The sequence below is a fragment of the Mangifera indica genome, chromosome 7 (genome assembly GCF_011075055.1).
Source record: "Mangifera indica cultivar Alphonso chromosome 7, CATAS_Mindica_2.1, whole genome shotgun sequence".
Lineage (NCBI taxonomy): Eukaryota > Viridiplantae > Streptophyta > Magnoliopsida > Sapindales > Anacardiaceae > Mangifera > Mangifera indica.
The window spans coordinates 4,652,421-4,674,060 of record NC_058143.1 but is presented as its reverse complement, the minus strand read 5'-3'; the positions used below and the strand labels follow the sequence as shown (position 1 = coordinate 4,674,060).

At 31.2% G+C, this 21,640-nt stretch overlaps 1 long non-coding RNA gene and 1 other non-coding gene across 2 annotated transcripts; one reads left to right on the top strand and one right to left on the bottom strand.

Annotated features, from left to right (window-relative positions):
• Positions 1-935: 935 nt before the first annotated feature.
• LOC123222227 lies at positions 936-1,042 on the bottom strand. Its single transcript, XR_006503551.1, has one exon. It is a non-coding gene; the product is annotated as a small nucleolar RNA R71 (small nucleolar RNA).
• Positions 1,043-18,903: 17,861 nt separating this feature from the next.
• LOC123220067 lies at positions 18,904-19,632 on the top strand. Its single transcript, XR_006502979.1, has 2 exons — positions 18,904-19,020; positions 19,334-19,632. It is a non-coding gene; the product is annotated as an uncharacterized LOC123220067 (long non-coding RNA).
• The last annotated feature ends 2,008 nt before the right edge of the window (positions 19,633-21,640 follow it).

Sequence of the window (21,640 nt, the reverse complement as noted above, 5' to 3'; positions counted from 1 at the left end):
ATTATTAATCAATAAGGGTTAATTGGAATACATGTTTTTGGTTAACTAATCGTAAGGAATGACAGGTAAATTTAATATCACAACGAATATTCAATTAATTAATTTGATATTTTGTTTCGATGATCAATCGTAGTTCCATTGGTGGAAGTGACCGAAGACCAAGGTTTGTTAAATCGATTTATTCCTTTTAGATTATTTTGTTGAATTTTTATTTATTGTTTTCTATTATAATTTGCATTCCGATTAAAACCCCCCTTTTATTTCTTTGTTTCAATTATTTGTAACGACGTACTAATCAAGGCTCTTCGAGGGATCGATCCCTACTTTCCTTTACTACATTTTTGTTACAGGAATTTAGGATTTAATTTGGGTGTCAACGACAGCACGTACCAAATTTTGGCGCCGTTGCCGGGGAGTTTTTAATTTGTATGTTCGTTACGCGATCTTTGAAACAAGCTAGTTTACAGTTTGATTCAGAAATTGAAAAGACTGCAAAAGGGCTGAGAAAAGAAGCGAAAAGGAGACTGCAAGCACACAAATCAGTTCACGAAACAGAGGAAAACATGGCTGAAAATCAGACTTTAAGGGAGCTCGCTGCTCCAGATTTAAATCAACAACCACACTGCATTACTTTTCCGAATTTAGATGTTAATACTACCTTCGAATTAAAATCTGGACTAATTCATCTTTTACCTATTTTTCGTGGCTCTGCAGGTGAAGATCCTCATAAACATTTAAAAGAATTTCATGTAGTGTGCACCGGAATGAAACCGAATGGAGTAACCGAAGAACAAATCAAGATAAGGGCTTTTCCGTTTTCTTTGAAAGATGATGCGCAAGATTGGTTGTATTATCTACCTGCTGGAAGTATCACTACTTGGCATGAGATGAAAAGATTATTTCTGCAGAAATTTTTTCCAACATCAAGAGCAGCCAGCATAAGGAAAGAAATTTGTGGCATTAGGCAGCAAAGTGGAGAGTCTTTATACGAATATTGGGAGCGCTTTAAAAAACTCTGTGCGAGCTGTCCACATCACCAAATTAGTGACCAGCTGCTTATTCAATATTTCTATGAAGGACTTCTATCGAATGAGAGAAATATGATTGATGCGGCAAGTGGTGGAGCATTGGCTGACAAAACACCTGAAGCAGCCCGGAATTTAATTACAAATATGGCATCAAATTCACAACAATTTGGAAATAGATTAGACCATTCGTCTCGGCGCTTCAATGAGGTAAATGTATCTTCTCTTGAAAGACGACTTGATGATCTAACTACTCTTGTACGTCAAATAGCTGTAGGAAAAACAGAGACAACGAAAGTTTGCGGAATCTGTTCGATAGGAGGACATCCAACTGATATGTGCCCAACACTTCAGGAGGACTGCTCTGAACATGCTAATGCAGTGGGCGGATTTTTAGGACAACAGCAGCGAAATCATAATTATAATCCCTATTCGAATACTTACAATTCAGGTTGGAGAGATCATCCTAATTTTCGTTATGGGAATGCACATGTGGATCAGCCTTCAAATAATTTTCAGCCATACCAACAGCATTATATTCCTAGACAACAGCAACCAACTCAAAATTCTAATTCAGGTACATCTCTTGAAGATATTGTTAAAAGTTTGGCTACTAACACTATGAAATTTCAGCAGGAAACCAGAACCAGCATTCAAAATCTGGAAAATCAAATGAGCCAGATGGCTACTGTAATCAATAGGCTGGAAGCACAAAATTCAAGCAAACTGCCGTCACAAACTGTGATGAACCCAAAGGAGAATGTTAGTGCCATAATGTTTAGGAGTGGAAAGGAGTTGGAGATACCAATTAAAGCACAACTTGCACCAACACAGCCAACAGAAAACAGAGAAAAATTGGCAGCAGAAAATAATTTTTTCGAAAAGGTAGTGACAGGTAAATATCCTCCTTTCAGCAAATACAAACCTGTTCCTCCTTTTCCTGAAGCTTTAAAACTGAAATGCGAAAGCAATGCAGATTTATATGAGACCTTTCGAGAGTGTGAAGTCAATATTCCACTGTTTGATGCAATAAAACAAGTGCCTCGATATGCTAAATTTTTGAAAGAGCTGTGTACATTGAAAAGAAAGCAAAAACTCAAAAGGTATGAAAAAATCAAGGTAGGAGAAAATGTTTCAGCCATAATTCGCAAAAATCTTCCTGAAAAATGCAAAGATCCAGGTATGTTTTGCATCCCTTGCACCATAGGAGGAACAAAAATTGAAAAAGCCATGTTAGATTTAGGAGCATCTATTAATGTAATGTCATATTCCATTTATTCTGCTCTTAATCTTGGACCTTTAGAAAAAACTGGCACAGTTATTCAGTTGGCTGATAAATCAAATGTATATCCCAAGGGGTTAATGGAAGATGTTCTTGTTCAGGTTAATGATAAATTAATTTTTCCAGCTGATTTTTATGTTCTTGACATGGAAAATAATGACCAATCTGCACCTATTTTGCTAGGAAGACCCTTTCTGAAAACAGCTAAAACGAAAATTGATGTTCACAAAGGCACATTGACCATGGAGTTTGATGGTGAAGCTGTCCAATTTAATATTTATGATGCTATGAAATATTCTGATGTGGATTTTCCTGTGTATTCAGTTGATTTAATTGATTCTCTAGCGCAGGATATACTTGATGGTGATGATAAGTTAAAGGTGGCTAACCATAAAAATATATTGAAAGAAAGAGATGAATTTAAATTAATTTCAGATGTGCAGAATGCAGGGACAGAGATGAATGAGCTCAGAGAGCTGAAAAATACAGGTAATTTATTTTATATTGAGCTGCCAGTGCCTAATGAAAAATCGTTGCCTTCTATTTTGCAGGTACCAGAGCTGGAGCTGAAATCTCTTCCAAATCACCTTAAATATGTGTACCTAGGAGATGGGAAAATCTTACCAGTGATCATTTCCAACAAGTTAAATGAGCAGCAAGAAGAGAAACTGGTGCAAATTCCGAAAAAGCTAGAGATTCAAAGCGTAGCGACATCAAAAGTATTTCAAGTTAATGGCCATAGACTCAAACTGTTTTACAAAGGAATGCCAGCTGAAAACATCGGAGAAGTGGAGCTGAAAGATCCCGGATAAATAAGATGAAGGCATTACGTCGAGCCAATGACTGTAAACAAAGGCGCTACTTGGGAGGCAACCCAAGCTTTCAATCTTATTTTAATTAATGCTTAAATTTTAATTTTCTAGACATTTGCTTTAATTTCGGTTTATGTGTTTCAATTTTAGTTTTAAATTTCAGTTTTATGATTTTTGGATATTTAATTGGCAATTATTTTATGATTTTCGCTTAGGTTTATTTTAATTTATTTTTATGTTACTGTTCAATCATCTTCTTCCTCTTGCCAGGTTCCAGTGAGCTGTCTGTGAATGTTCATGGGGGAGAAATCGGCATTTTGGTGTTTTAGAACTAGGTCCTGTGCTTCTGTCAAAAGTCCAACTTCTGCTTTGCTATTTTCTTAAATTCAAGGGGGCTATATGATTTAGTGTGATTATAAGGCTGGGTTATTTGCTTCCAGAGACCATATTCGCCAAACCCATACCTCAAAATTTCTCTCCACCTAAAATAAAAACCTAGCAGCCCCTTTCCTCCATTCTGCAACACCATGGTCAGAACCCATTCACAACATCAAAGAGCAGCAAAAAACCCACTCATCGGAGGCCTCCTACACCAGAGCTGTTATCAAAATCTGAAGAATCTTTCATCAATTGCAACTCTCTAAAAATTCGAACTACTGTTCCTTTTCCCCAAATCCAGAGAAGTCTTCTTTCCCTTTTCTTTTAAATTTCAGTTCTCATTATATTTTGTTTTGTTTAAACATTGAGGACAATGTTTGGTTTAAGTGTGGGGGAGGGTTTATTTGTGTTTTAATTTTCTGCTGTTTATTTTTCTGTTGTGTACTATTCTGTCCTTCAGTTTTATTTTATTTTATTTTATTTTTTTTTCCTGCTCTGTTTTATTTACTTGTTCTATTCTTCTCTGCTCTATTCTTCTTTGTTCTGCTTTTATTTTGTTTTGTTTCTCTGTCAGTTTTTTTTTCTGTCTTCTTTGTGTTATGCTTATTCTATTATGCCTAAATTTTCTGCTTTGTTTCGTCTATGTTGTTGCTCCTTGCTAGATAAAGTTTGATTTTTATGGCAGCTAGTGTATCCCTCCCTGTTTTTAATCAGCTAAAACAGTCCATTAATCTCACTTTGAATGAATTAAATTGTATGCATGCCTTGGAATTTAGCCGATTCAATAGGAGAGCATTGTACACTGATTTGTTAGATTAATTAGGGGTATGCATTTAAACAAATTTTGATAATTGAGTGCTTGAGTTTGTTTGAAGTTAAGGTGAATTTAATTAACCCGTGAGTTTTGAGCCGAAAAAGATTGAAACATTCATATCAATCTATGTTTTCTTTGATGAGTGATATTCTTCCATGTGAATATATCTCTAGAACTTGCTTTGAACCGTTTCGAGACCACATTGAAATATGCATGCATGGAAATGATAAAGGCATTCTTGTTTAAAACCTTTAGCTTAAAAAGCCAACCTATTTTAATTTCCCTAGTTAACCCTTTGAGCCTTACAAAATCCTTGATTCTTTGTGCTAAAACCATATTACAAACCCAAGCCTTCAAGTAAAAATCCTCACCCAATCATGAAAATTAGCAAAGCATTTAAACTAAAATTTGTTGCTTGGTGAATTTGTTATCTTGAGAAATTTAAGTGTGGGGGAAAAGGGAACTTCATTGTATAAGAAGAGATGATGAAAAGAAGTTGGCATGGATAGTGCTACTGAGATTGCCTTATGTTGTTATTTTTGCTACCCAATTCTCTTAGTTATTCAAAAAAAACAAAAAAATGCTGTAACAGAAAAGAAAAAAAAAAGAAAAAGAAAAAAAAAAAGACAGAAAAGAAAGAAAAAAAAAAGAAAAGAAGTTGAAAAAGAGAGAAGAGAAAGGCAATGACAAGTGGCAAAGAAATGTGGTGAATGTGGTGGCTTTAGCTTGACATTTTTGTTCCCCTTATGTGTTTAAATGTTTTGTTAATATTCATGGTTTTAACCTTTTGTATCCATTAATCCTCACCTTTAGCCAAAGCCCCATTACAACCTAAAATAAAGTCCTTTTGATTTATGCATGTATATAATCTAAGTGGTGGAGATTTGGTGCATGAGCAAGCTTATGGTAGAATGTTTGCATTGGAAGAATTTGAGCGAAACACCGAACCATTAAACACATGAGTGATATGAGTGATAACCGTGAGGATGATTCACCGAAGCTTTATACATGCTTTAGAATGTAATTATCTTGATTTGTCTTTGTGCATATTTCTTTGTAAAATTTGATAATGATGTGTGTTGATGCTTGAATCTTGGTTGGGTTGAATTTTAAGGTATGCACACTTTTTGGTATCGTGAGAAAAGAGATTGATGGAACCTTTTTGTGTTTGTTTTGTTTTACTCGAGGACGAGCAAAAGATAAGTGTGGGGGAATTTGATAAGGCCAATAATTGTTACTATTTTGATTTATAATTCCCTTGTGTTGTGTGGAAATTTGATTTAATCTAATGGAATTGCTTATCTTTTTGCTTTTAGGAAGCTTTGAGCAATTTTGGAATAAGTTGGGCCAAAAAGAGGAAAAACTAGAGCAGATATATTAAACTGGAAATTTCGTAATGCAGACTAGGCGTGGGCACGTGAAAAATGAGAGCAGAATCCGGAAAGCAGATCTGAACGTCCAGATTTGTTGCAAGAGTCCAGAAAATATTAAGATTTGCTTCCAAGGAAAGGGATAATCACCAGCTGGAAAAGAGGATTAATTGAGCTAAATAAGGAATGATATTTTTGGAAGAAGGATATATATTAAAAATATATATCTTTTCCTTTTCCTTTCTTTTTGGGAAGATATGGATCACTTTGCTTGATTAGATTAGGAGATTAGGATTCAATTTCGAGATTATTAGTAGGAAGATAATATATATATAATCTGATGTTTTTATTTGAGTTTTTATCAACCATTGTATTGAGAGAATTAGAGAGCAAAACATGTTCTACAGTGGCTGAGTAATTTATCTTGGTTAAAGGGATCTGAAACCATGGAACTACAATGATTGTGAGATTTATTTTCGTTCTTTAATGCATCTTTTAATTTTTTGAGTATTGGTTATCTTTCTGAATTATATTTCATGATTGTGTTGGTTGATTTCTAAGATGCGCAATTAGTTTATCAATTAATATAATCTATTGCTAGTTTAGGTGCTGAATCCGTAATTGTTCAATCCACCTAATCGAAGTGGCAACTAGGTTTATCGTTTGCTGCGTCAGAAACTTTAAATCCTAGGAAAATAATCAACTGGATTAAATGCAACGTCGTACGCTTGTGTTGTCTTGCTTCGTTGGTCTTTCTAATTCGTAATGCTATTGTTTAATTAAATTCGAGATCGTATCCGAATTATTAATCAATAAGGGTTAATTGGAATACATGTTTTTGGTTAACTAATCGTAAGGAATGACAGGTAAATTTAATATCACAACGAATATTCAATTAATTAATTTGATATTTTGTTTCGATGATCAATCGTAGTTCCATTGGTGGAAGTGACCGAAGACCAAGGTTTGTTAAATCGATTTATTCCTTTTAGATTATTTTGTTGAATTTTTATTTATTGTTTTCTATTATAATTTGCATTCCGATTAAAACCCCCCTTTTATTTCTTTGTTTCAATTATTTGTAACGACGTACTAATCAAGGCTCTTCGAGGGATCGATCCCTACTTTCCTTTACTACATTTTTGTTACAGGAATTTAAGATTTAATTTGGGTGTCAACGACAGCACGTACCATGTTGCTGCATTAGTCATAAGGATTTATTATCTTAAGTTACCCGCTAGGCTAGTTTTAGTGTTAAGAAATTTTTATTTTGTTTCTTTTATTTTTAGAAACTTAGTTTTTGTATCTGTTCTAAACAAAGAGGGATATGTATTTTCAATTATTGGTGGTATTATAACTATCAACTTAGAAGACCGAGTGGAAGAATGATTATTGGAATATGACTTGGCTCGACTAGAAGAAAACTGACTTACAACAAAGGCTTGTTGGGTAGTATTTGTGGAGAACTGTTTATGGCAAGACACACACAATTCTTGAAGATATAAGTTAGTTTGAACTTCAACAAAGGTGGGTAAAGGTTTTTGTCAATTGATACTAATTACCAAACTTTCATATTCATTAGTAATCCTTCTAGAATTTGAAGAACAAGATCATCTTTTATACATTGATGTTTGATAGAACAAAGCGAATCAAAAAGATTTTTCAACTTTTGAAAGTAAGCATCAATAGAAATGTCACCCTTCTGGGTATTGTAGAATTTAGATTTGAGTTGTAACAATTGGGAATAAGCTTGATCTTTGAATAATTGTTCAATGACAAGCCAAGTCTATCTAGCAATTAGAGAAACATCTAGCTTATGAAAAGTGAAGAGGATATTAGTAGATACTGTGGATTATATCCATGATAAAACAAGAGAATCAATCTGGTGCCATAGTTGGTTTGCAGGATTAGGAATTGAAATATTATTAAATCCAATAATTTGATCAAGTGGACAAACTCCAGTGTCATCAATATAATCTAAAACATTATATCCTCAAAAAACAGGCTAAAAAGGAGATTTCCAAAAAAGATAGTTGGAGAATGTAAGAAGTTTGCTCACATGATTGTGAATGTTACTAACACTGAAGGAAGGATGAGATTAATTTGAGGAGGACATAGGTGAAGAAGCAGTTAAAGAAGAAGAGATTGATGTATGAAAATAAGTACAAAGCCTATTTATAGGTGAAAACATATAACTTTATTTACAATATTTCATAATTTATAACAATATTTCCTAAATTATAGTAATACAACAATTATATTTTATACTAAAATTACATTTACTCTATCATGTGGCACCAAACCAATAAGATAATCCTCCAAGTCATGAGCTCCAACTAACGAGAGGAATTGAAAACTCCGAAACTGGAATTTGTACGCGTGAGGTTTAGTGAATGTATTTGCAAATTAGGAGAAGCCGAAGAAGCCTGAATTTGAGATTCAGCTACTTTTTCAGGTCTGGCAGTGGATGAGAAGGACTGCGGGAAGCCTGATTTAGCAAAATGAATTTTGTGTATTACAGCTGTACATCAAGGGCATATTTATAACGGCACCTTTAAATCTGTTACATATTTAACGGAATATGGCATAATTGAATGGACATACTATTTATTTATATTACACTAACTAAGACTGGATATTGTATTATAGATTATGCCAATGTTCCGTGGATAATTTATGAATGAACATGCTTATTCATAGTTGTTCATATTTATTCATTGTGGAATATTGGTATCAGTGTCTTGTAAAATATTAGAATCTGAACCATAATAAAGGACGAGACTCTTTCATGCTGCGATTGACATTAACCTCCAATATATGTGTCCTCTATCCCAATAGAACGGCTTCTTTTTGTAATGGTGATTCCCTATCTCATCTTAATAAAGTGAATCAATGAATATATTGGTGGATAAAATTAAGGTTTGACCAGATATGGCATAGAAATTCTATCGAAATAATAAATAAATGCAGTATATTCAACCAGGAATACTTTGCTTGATTTAAGGCGAAACAGAAATTTCAGAAATCTTTGACTTAGGAAAGTTGGTAACATGCAGGTCAAATTTACTTGTCCTGAAAGGAAAAGAAATCTTATTGATACTATAACATAAAATTGACTGATTCAGGGTCAGGGAAAGGGTCATACAACCCCAACACAAAAGTTAGAATAACACAATTTGAAACCTTGAAATTTATCAAAAGAAAACTTGACCTTTTGTTTCAATATCATCAAACAGTTTGGCATTCTGTGTTACCTAAAACCAAAACTATTTAGTTGCTCCTCAAAATGCACGTTCCAATTCTCAACCATCAAACAATTACTTGTTCAACCAAATGCGAACTTGCCAGCCATTTTGATTGATTATGCTTAAGAATTTGGTATATTGATTATATGGACATATTTATTGCAAATTTTAAATGTTTAGAGGTTAATTTTGATTGAAAAAGTTTTTTCCATGCGTCTAATTTTGGCAATTGACTTTGAAAGTGTAGTGGAGTGCAATGACTTTGAAAATTTGATTTCCAATTTCCCACTTTAAATTTTCAACTAAAATACTGTGTTTGAGATTACTTTTTTTTCACTTTGATGACTTACTAATTGAAATAATAATTTTTAAAAATCAATTTTCTCATCAATTACTTAAAAGAAATAAAGGAAATATTGGTGTTAACATAAGCGTCTGAGGGTACAAATAAAAATTATCAAGTCTCTGGGGGCTTGAGCCCCCACTCAACCCTATTTGGCTTAGTCTATGCTAGGGCCGAGGAAATTACCTTATTGCAGTTGGAACAATTGGTATCATATTATCAATTCAAGTTTCATTTTGAATCCATAAAGATTGAGCAGACTTCTTTTAAAATTTTGAGGGAATAAATAGGTTTGTGGTCTGATTCTGATTCCTTTCTCTAAGTATTGACACACGAATTGTTGGGTACCCAACCCAACTTCATTTTTCCTTTAATTCTAACTAAACAAAATGTTCCCATTACGTGAATCACAAAATAACATTGTTTGATGTTATGACTCAAACTCAAATGCTTGAATCTGTTCAAACTCAACTTGTTTTTATGAGAACAAATTTCAATTTTTGACTTAGCTAATTTGGTCCAAACTTTAATCCAAATTCGAATAACTCAAATCAAATCTAACTTTTGTTTTATTTATATATTGTAAGTTCATCAATGTCCAAATACCTTTTGCAAGTAATATATATGTTTTAGTTCATGCATATCAATTATGTTTAAAACGTAGAAAGTTCTCTATATTATTTATTAATCAAGATTAGTACTTGTCGTAAAACAGTAGAATGGAAAACAGTGCATTGGAGTGCACTGGAGAAAAATTATAATATGAAGTATTATCTCTCTTGTGCTCTTCAAGGGGTGTCTCTCGCGGAAGCAGCACAAGCTAGCTTGAGGCATGCATTACTTACCTTTCTTTCTATGCCCACTTATTCTTTTACCTCATATGACTCTTGATGAATATTATGGTGTTAGATTTTATCCAACAACAAAAGTGGGAGCAAAATTGAATTGAGTAGAAAAAATACTACAAATTTGTCCTAATTAAAATGCGAGAGGGGAGCTGATTCGGATAAATGTGTTGTGGCAATGGCATTTCCAATAAATTTTTTCTCAATGGGATAGAGAAGATTTCAATCACACCAGGAAGTCACAAAGAAATTTAGACAACACCAGAAACAGATTTTGATGAACGTACAAAACTTAAGAATTTTGGAGAATTACCAGACATTTATACACTTTTCACACTGTCAGTTGTCCCTGCAATTAAATCTACATGGCTAAATACATCGGACGGCTTACACCTCAACTTATCACATAGCAATTGAAACAAACAACAATGAAACAGAACTTTCCCAGGTAACATGACAAGTTGTTTATATCCACTTGCCCATGGATGCATGGCCAAAAAATAAGCAAACTCAGGTAATTCTAATGAAAACACTTCAAATCAAGTTAAAGTAATTAATCATAGTCCAATTTGTTCATAACAAAATTAGTATTTTATTTTCCATGTGAAATTTCCTGGATACATGTAAACATCTAGGAATTCATTTATCTGAAGTCTTTATGGTCAATAGCGTGAACAATATGCAAATAGAGAACTGTTCTCTACCCTATTGACAAGTTAATTTAGTGCCTAACTTTCCATTGATTGTTTTCATATTTACTTATTTTGCGGCGTTAACTTCTACCAGTATTATTGAATTTTTAACATATTGATTTGTGTTGTGGTCTCTTTGTAGTATTAAGATATCTGTATTATAAGTCAATACAAATATGAAATTTTTTCGTGAAGAAAATGTTGAATACCGAATCAAATGTACCTCTTGTAAATGAAGATCCTCGCACTGGTCACTACACTATAAACTATCTGAGATCCCTAAATCTCAATATTTTTCACTTTGTCTTACTTTACACTGATTATATTATAATGGTAGATTAAAAAAAAAAATTGCAAAACTGGTAAGAAAGTAGGACACCTCAAATAAAAAAAAAAGTATTCCATACAAGACGTTTGATTAATGAAAGCAAACCCAAAAATTTAACAATACCCAAATGAAAAGCTGATAAGAAGCAATGAGCATATCCGTGATGAAAAATTGGGAAGGAATCAAAGGAGATTCGAGGAAGCTGAGAGGAATAATCAAATTGTACTTATGTAAAATTTAGAGACTAGGGCAAGAAATGTCGAGATAAGTCATAAACTTTTGGAAAAGGAATAATCAAATCACAATATAAAATGGTGGCTTATTAGTTGCATCAAACACCATCATTTTGTGATCCATAAAACGGCATTGTTTTGTTTAGTTAGAATTAAAATAAATGAAGTTGTAGCAGATACTCAACAATTCATGGATCAGTTTTGATTTCTTAGAGAGGAGAATCAGAATTAGACTAATAACCTATTGGTTCCCTCAAAATTTTAACTGAAGTCTACTCAATATTTGTCTATTCAAATAGAAACCAGAACTGCTAATCGAATACCCAATGATTTCAACACTAATTAGGTAATTTGCTCTTAAACCAGCAGAGACTAAGCCACAAAGGGTTGAGTGGGGGTTGAAGCCCCAGCTTAATAATTTTTAAAATTGTACCCTTAGACTCTTATGTTAATTAACACCCTTTATTACCTTATTTATTTTCAAGTAATTTATGAGAAAATTGATTTGTAAAAAATATTATTTCAATAAGTAAATCATCAAAGTGAAAAAAAACATCTCAAATATCGAGTTTTACTAAAATTTAAATTTTGAAATTGGAAATAATTTTCAAAGTTATTGCTTTTCAGAGTTATTGCACCCCACAACACTTTCAAAGTCATTTGCTAAAATTACATGAAAAAACGTTTTCCATGAAAATTGGCATCTAAACATTTCTAATTTGCTATAAATATAATCAATATACCATATTCTCAAGCATAATCAATAAAAATGGCTGGCAAGGTCCCATTTGTATACTTTCTGGTAACCTTGCTTTTAATTCTCCTCTACTCTTCAACTATTCTTCCCCATGCAGAAGCAGCAAAAACGAGTGAGTCAATCTTCTATATATATTTCTCTTCAATCTCATACATTTTCATTAATTAGTTTATTTAATTTAAAACAATGGATTTGTACATTGTGAGTGAGTCCATGCTTACGCTTGCGGAATCACCACAAACAAGTGAGCCCATTTCTTTATATTAATTTCCGTCAATTAATGTCTCTTTGTGTAAAATAAATTCATGTGTATGTTCATAATTATGCAAGATACATGATACAACTGATAGGTTATGATTATTATGATTTAAAATAACAAAGTAATAATTTTTGTAGAGGAGAAGACGGCAACAGCACGTGGCCACATGATTAATGGAATTAATCATTTTACTAAAATTGATGTTTGTGGAAGCACCTCACGACCTGGCCCACAGGGTATCATTTCTAATAATCCTACGTGTGACCCATAACAAAATGATACATGAGGTGGCGAGTTGCTCAATCGATTAGCTTTTGCTATTAAAATAAGTGTTTCCTTAATGTATTTGGTTTTTAAGATTCTACCCTAAGTTGGTTTATCATGTGTGCTACTTCTTTCTACATACAAATATTATACACAATTTATATAAAAGCTATTTATGTAATGCCTTCATATTATTCTTAATTAATAACGGTTGTCTTCTTTAGTTTATGGCCTATTCATGTAATATATGTGGTTTCACAGTTTCCTCTAATCATAAGAATAGATTTAGAAGAAAATTTATACTATTAGATTAGGGTTTTTTTTTTTCTCTATAAAGTATCATGTATTAGGTTTATTGATAAGACTACTTTTTTTACGGTTGAGTTTTAATGGTTAAATTAAAAGGTAGGGACAATATTGTATTCATTCGAAGAATGGGAGATCCAAAAATTAATTTAGTTATACAAAACCTTCTAAAGAAAGATAAGACAAAGATACTTTGAAAAACTATCATTCTATATATATTTTTAAATTTAATTCGAAGGTATTTAAATTTAATTCAGTCATACAAAACTTTTCAAAGAAGATTGCTTTTTTTACAATTAATAGCCAATTCAAAGATATTTTATTTCAAGGATATACTCAAGCCTCAAAGACAAAGATGAGATTCTAGTAAAGATGCAAGAAAGTGTCTGTATAGAAAGTTTTTTGGATATTGGAAACTTTTTGGTTCATTCTACATTTTTTGAAGCTCTTTTATAACTCTACATTAATTGTATTTTTTATTGTTGATGCCTCATCAAACTTTATGGAAGTAATTTCATAGGTGTCAAATCCCTCAAAGGGGCTCCATCTACAACAATATAATAATAAATGGACCTATTAAGTATAACTACTTTGACTATTGACTCAATTATTTTATCCAATAACCTAGCAGAAAAATACATTTGTTTATAACAACAATAAGCATCACATCGGCTTCCTTGCCAAATTAAACCCCACATTTATCTATGCCATAAATTTTTATGCTCAAAAATAGTTTTGGTTTAAGTATTTTAGTCTCGTGTTTATGTCTATCTTACGGGAACTCTTTTACTAATTCAAATATCAAACAAGACCTCTTAAACTATTTATATTTTGTAAATGGGTTTAACAAACCATGAACTTTTATTATAATAAAACTATGCGTATATACTTTTGATATACAATTTGAATATACAGATGATGTGTCATTATGTGATTGAATGATTATGAATTAAAAATAAAGTAATACCCAATTACATGGTAACACATTATTTGTGTATCCAAATTATGTATAAAAAACGTATACACATAATATTACTCCTTTTGTTATCATAATATTTATTAGTTTGATTTTCCACTATATTGTGTGCATATATTTTGCATTAAGTGATCATATTCTTACAAAGAATTTGTATCTTTTGGATATATTGTTATTTGTACCTATTTATATGGTATCATTTGGATGCTTATTTTTTGATATTATACTATGCTTGATCATTATCTTTTGATGAATAATTATTATGATTATTATCTTTTGATATGATTAGGCATGTTGATTGGGACAAGCAAGCTTGAGGCGTAATTGCTCAACCCAAAAGAAAAATCCTTTTTGGGCAGAATAGAATTTGGGTCTTGGGCTTGCTTCGACATAAAAAAAAATGATTCATTAAAGGTTGTTCAAGCCTGAAGCCTAATAAGACCCAAAAAATATAATGTTAACTTATATTAATATTCTATTTAAGTAGTATTTGTTAATTTGTTTCATGTTTGAATTGAAATAAATTTAAAATAAGTTTAAAGATTAAATACATGGTTACTCAACTTCATAGAGAGTCTATGAAGTTGAGTAACCTTGTAAGTTTGGTTGTTTGAACTAAATCTCTACTTGTGCTTGATGTTCATTTAAGCTCAACAAATTTGAAATGACTAAATTTGGTCTCACTAATATAGACTATGCTTGTAGTCAAACAACCTAAAATCTTTTTGTCATATTTACTTTTTTATAATTTATTTGCTTTCATTGTATATTTAATATTTTGTGGGAAAGAGGATTTTCTATTCAATCTTGATTTAGTTATACTTTAATTGTGCTACATATTGTATTCATAACCAACCTGTATCAGATTCCTTATCATATTCTTACCTATAAATCTTAATATTTTTCGTTGACTCACACTACCTTGATACCACTTGTTAAGAGATTATGCAATGAAAAACATTGAGAGTAAAAGGTTAGAATATTAATCCACTAAAATAAAGTCAATATGGATATACAATAGTACACATACCATAACCCAATATTAAATTCCAGTATTCAATTAATGAAGTTCAAACAATAACAATTTCTGTGATTAGTTAGAGTACTTGGGAACTAAAACTAGAGCTGACGTCATAAGTTCCAGATAGGCATATGTCCTCATATGTTCTAATTCTAATTCCTATATCTTACAAATTGGAAATATGTGGTTTCAAATCCAACTTTAAGACCACAATTAAACGTAGTAGTGTTCGGCTTAAGCTTTATTTAATTACATTTAGGCCCAATTTGAGCTCAACAGTTTTTGGCTTGAGCTAAAGGTTGATATATGCAGTGGGTAATTATGAATGAACATGCTTATTCATAGTTGTTCATATTTATTCATTGTGGAATATTGGTATCAGTGTCTTGTAAAATATTAGAATCTGAACCATAATAAAGGACGAGACTCTTTCATGCTGCGATTGACATTAACCTCCAATATATGTGTCCTCTATCCCAATAGAACGGCTTCTTTTTGTAATGGTGATTCCCTATCTCATCTTAATAAAGTGAATCAATGAATATATTGGTGGATAAAATTAAGGTTTGACCAGATATGGCATAGAAATTCTATCGAAATAATAAATAAATGCAGTATATTCAACCAGGAATACTTTGCTTGATTTAAGGCGAAACAGAAATTTCAGAAATCTTTGACTTAGGAAAGTTGGTAACATGCAGGTCAAATTTACTTGTCCTGAAAGGAAAAGAAATCTTATTGATATTATAACAACATAAAATTGACTGATTCAGGGTCAGGGAAAGCGTCATACAACCCCAACACAAAAGTTAGAATAACACAATTTGAAACCTTGAAATTTATCAAAAGAAAACTTGACCTTTTGTTTCAATATCATCACCTATATAACCATCAAACAATTTGGCATTCTGTGTTACCTAAAACCAAAACTATTTACTTGCTTCTCAAAATGCATGTTCCAATTCTCAACCATCAAACAATTACTTGTTCAACCAAATGCGAACTTGCCAGCCATTTTGATTGATTATGCTTGAGAATATGGTATATTGATTGTATGGACATATTTATAGCAAATTTTAAAAGTTTAGACGTTAATTTCCATTGAAAAAGTTTTTTCTATGCGTCTAATTTTGGCAATTGACTTTGAAAGTGTAGTGGCGTGCAATGGCTTTGAAAATTTGATTTCCAATTTCCCACTTTAAAATTTCAACTAAAATACTGTGTTTGAGATTACTTTTTTTTTTTCACTTTGATGACTTACTAATTGAAATAATATTTTTTACAAATCAATTTTCTCATCAATTACTTAAAAGAAATAAAGGAAATATTGGTGTTAACATAAGCGTCTGAGGGTACAAATAAAAATTATCAAGTCTCTGGGGGCTTGAGCCCCCACTCAACCCTATTTGGCTTAGTCTATGCTAGGGCCGAGGAAATTACCTTATAGGAGTTGGAACAATTGGTATCATATTTTCAATTCAAGTTTCATTTTGAATCCATAAAGATTGAGCAGACTTCTTTTAAAATTTTGAGGGAATAAATAAGTCTGTGGTCTGATTCTGATTCATTTCTCTAAGTAATTGAAATTGGCACACGGATTCTTGGGTACCCAAACCAACTTCATTTTTCCTTTAATTCTAACTAAACAAAATGTTCCCGTTACATGAATCACAAAATAACATTGTTTGATGCTATGACTCAGACTCAAATGTTTGAATCTGTTCAAACTCAACATGTTTTTATGAGAACAAATTTCAATTTTTGATTTAGCTAATTTGGTCCAAACTTTAATCCAAATTCGAATAACTCAAATCAAATCCAACTTTTGTTTTATTTATATATTGTAAGTTCATCAATGCCCAAATACCTTTTACAAGTAATATATATGTTTTACTTCATGCATATTAATTATGTTTAAAACGTAGAAAGCTCTCTATATTATTTATTAATCAAAATTAGTACTTGTCGTAAAACAGTAGAATGGAAAACAGTGCATTGGAGTGCACTGGAGAAAAATTATAATATGAAGTATTATCTCTCTCGTGCTCTTCAAGGGGTGTCTCTCGCGGAAGCAGCACAAGCTAGCTTGAGGCATGCATTACTTACCTTTCTTTCTATGCCCACTTATTCTTTTACCTCATATGACTCTTGATAAATATTATGGTGTTAGATTATATCCAACAACAAAAGTGGGAGCAAAATTGGGTTGAGTAGAAAAAATACTACAAATTTGTCCTAATTAAAATGCGAGAGGGGAGCTGATTAGGATAAATGTGCTGTGGCGATGGCATTTCCAATAAATTTTTTCTCAATGGGATAGAGAAGATTTCAATCACACTTGGAAGTCAGAAAGAAATCTAGACAACACCAGAAACAAATTTTGATGAGCGGGCAAAACTTACGAATTTTGGAGAATTATCAGACATTTATACACTTTTCACACTATCAGTTGTCCCTGCAATTAAATCTACATGGCTAAATACATCGGACGGCTTACACCTCAACTTATCACATAGCAATTGAAACAAACAACAATGAAACAGAACTTTCCCAGGTAACATGACAAGTTGTTTATATCCACTTGCCCATGGATGCATGGCCAAAAAATAAGCAAACCCAGGTAATTCTAATGAAAACACTTCAAATCAAGCTAAAGTAATTAATCATAGTCCAGTTTGTTCATAACAAAATTAGTATTTTATTTTCCATGGGAAATTTCCAGGATACATGTAAACATCTAGGAATTCATTTATCCGAAGTCTTTATGGTCAATAGCGTGAACAATATGCAAATAGAGAACTGTTCTCTACCCTATTGACAAGTTAATTTAGTGCCTAACTTTCCATTGATTGTTTTCATATATACTTATTTTGCGGCGTTAACTTCTACCAATATTATTGAATTTTAAACATATTGATTTGTGTTGTGGTCTCTTTGCAGTATTAAGATATCTGTATTATAAGTCAATACAAATATGAAAATTTTTCGTGAAGAAAATGTATAACACCGAAATGAAGATCCTCGCACTGGTCACTACACTGCAAACTATCTGAGATCCCTAAATCTGAATATTTTTCACTTTGTCTTACTTTACACTGATTATATTATAATGGTAGATTAACAAAAAAAATTGTAAAACTGGTAAGAAATTAGGACACCTCAAATAGAAGAAAAAGTATTCCATAAAAGACGTTTGATTAATGAAGAATCAATCAAAGCAAACCCAAAAATTTTACAACACCCAAATGAAAAGCTGATAAGAAGCAATGAACATATCCATGATGAAAAATCGGGAAGGAATCAAAGGAGATTCGAGGAAGCTGAGAGGAATAACCAAATTGTACTTTTTGTAAAATTTTGAGATTATGGCAAGAAATGTCCAGATAAGTCATATAAACTTTTGGAAAAGGAATAATCAAATCACAATATAAAATGGTGGCTTTGTAGTTACATCGAACTACTAAATATTTAACTGAAGTCTACTCAATATTTATCAATCCAAATAGAAACCAGAATCGATAATCGAATACCAGTGATTTCAACTCTAATTAGGTAATTTACTCTTAAACCTGGCAGAGGCTAAACCACAAAGGGTTGAGTGGGGGTTGAAGCTTTTATCATTTTTAAAATTGTACCCTTAGACTCTTATGTTAATTAACACCCTTTGTTACCTTTATTTATTTTCAAGTAATTTATGAGAAAATTGATTTGTAAAAAATATTATCTCAATCAGTAAATCATCAAAGTGAAAAAAAAAAAACTCAAATATCGAGTTTTACTAAAGTTTAAACTTTGGAAACTGGAAATAATTTTCAAAGTCATTTCACCCCACAACACTTTCAAAGTCATTTGCCAAAATTACATGCATAGAAAAAACTTTTTCCATGAAATTGGAATCTAAACATTTCTAAATTGCTATAAATATGTCTATGTAATCAATATACCATATTCTCAAGCATAATCAATAAAAATGGCTGGCAAGTTCCCATTTGTGTACTTTCTGGTAACCTTGCTTTTAATTCTCTTCTGCTCTTCAACTATTCTTCCCACTGCAGAAGCAGCAAAAACCAGTGAGTCAATCTTCTTTATATATTTCTCTTCAAACTCATATATTTTCTTTAATTAGTTTATTTAATTTAAAACAATGGATTTGTACATTGATTCACATAAATTCATGTGAGTGAGTCCATGCTTACGCTTGTGGAATCACCACAAACAAGTGAGCCCATTCTTTATATTAATTTCCGTCAATTAATGTTTCTTTGTATAAAATTAATTCACGATTATGTTTATGATATTGCTAGATATATAATACAACTTATAGGTTATGATTAATGTTGTGATGGAAAATAACAAAAGTAATAATTCTGATAATTTTTGCAGAAGAGAAGACGGCAGCAGCACACGGTCACATGATTAATGGAATTAAATACTTTGTTCCTAGAAGCATCTCTCCACCTGACTATCAACGTCTCGTTCCAATTGGACCATAACAAAGTGATGCTTGAGATGGCAAGTTACTCAATCGACCAGCTTTTGCTCTTAAAATAAGTGTTTACTTATATTTGGTTTTTAAGATTCTACTCCAAGTTGGTTTAAGATCATGTATGCTATTTCCGTCTACATACAAATATTTTTAATAAATAAATGCTGTTTACGGAATGCTTTCCTATTATTCTTAATTAATATTGGCAGTCTTCTACAGTTCTTAGCCAATTCACAATTTCCTGTAATTAATGATAAGAATTAATTCATAAGGAAATCTATTGTTAGATTAGGTTTTTTTTTTTCTCTCTATAAATTATCATGTGTAAGGTTAATTGACAAGACTCCCTTTTTATGGTTAAGTTTTAATTTTTTGAAGCTCTTTTATAACTCTACCTTAATTGTATTCTTTAGCGTTGATGCTTCATCAACATTGCAAACTTTATGAAAATAATTTTCTTAGGTGTCAAATCCCTCTTAGGGGCTCCATCTACAATATTATAATAATAAATTGATCTGTTAATTATAACTACTTGACTAATAACTCAGTTTTTTCATCCAATAACCTAGTAGAAAAATACAACAATAAGCATCGCATCAACTTCTACAAGCAACTTAGCTAAATTTGCTATGCCATATACCTTTTTGGTCTAGTTTAAGCATTTTAGTTTCATGTTTATGTCTATCTAATGGGGACAATTTTACTAATTCATAAATCAAACAAGACCTCTTAAACTATTTATATTTTGTAAATGGGTTTAACAAATCATGAACTTTTGTGATCATAATATTTAGTAGTTTAATATTCCGCAATATTGTGTGCATATATTTTGCTTTATGTGATCATATTCATATTAGGAACCTGTATTTTTTCAATATATCATTATTTTTATCTATTGATATGAGATCATTTTGATTCTTATCTTTTGATATTAGACTATATTTGATCATTATCTTTTGATAAATAATTATTATGATCATTATCTTTTGATATGAATATGAATGTTAATTAGATCAAGCAGGTTTAAGGCGTGATTGTTCGACCCAAAAAAATCCTTTCTGAACACAATAGAATTTGGGCCGTAAGCTTGCTTGGACAAAAAAATTTGTCCATTAAGTTTTCAGACTTAAGCTTGAACAAAGATTGTTCAACCAAAAACCAAATAGGACCCAAAAAAATATATTATTAATTTATATTAATGTTATATTTAAGTAGTATTTGTTAATTTGTTTCATGTTTGAATAGGAATAAATTTAAAATAAATTTAAATATTATATACATATGTGTAACTAAAACTAAAGTTTATTTTATATTATAGGATGAAACATTTTCTTATATATATTCAATAGGATTACAAAACTTCTCCAATAATATTTTTTTAATTTTTTAAATTCCAATATTCAATTATTTTAAACATTACTTTGATGTCTAAACTAAACCCTTTTTTTTTTTAAATTTCCCACCGAGCTCAAAAAAGATTTTATATATAACTATGGTTGTTTTAGGCGGTTATTTTTTATTTAGTTACTTTAAGGGGATGTTTAGTTTGGGTAATGTTTGATTATCAATATAGAAAGATTACCTTAAAGATAGATTACTTAGAAGATTACTGAGTATAAATGATTACTATGTTTGATAAAATTTGATAGGTATAAATAATTATTGTGTTTGGTTGAAAGTAATAAAAGATTACTACTAAATTATTTTACTTAAATATCCTTGAATATAATTATTTTTAAATATTTTTTATATTATTTGTCATATTTATTAAAAATAAATTTATTTTTATCTCAAAAAATTAATAAATAATAATATAATTATAATAAACTCAAGATTACTTCAATAATCTTTAAATATCTAAGGTGAAAGTGGTAATCAGATTATCAGCTATATTACTTGTCACGTCAGCATTGGTAATAGAAGATTACTGTAATATTTTATTACTGACAAACCAAACAAAGAAATAAAAGATAAATTACCAAGATAATCTTAAAAGCCCCCAACCAAATGCCCCCTAAGGGTACTTTTATAGGTTTTTGAAATTGTAGTATTTCATTTTACAAGGCCAAGCTCAAATAGGCTTGAAGCCCATTTCAATTTAATGAACTAGGCCTAAACCAAAATTCTATGGCTCGAATGGACAAGCCCAAAGCTTGAGCCCAAAATTTGAGCTTTAAATTCATCTAAAAAACCAAAATTCATGT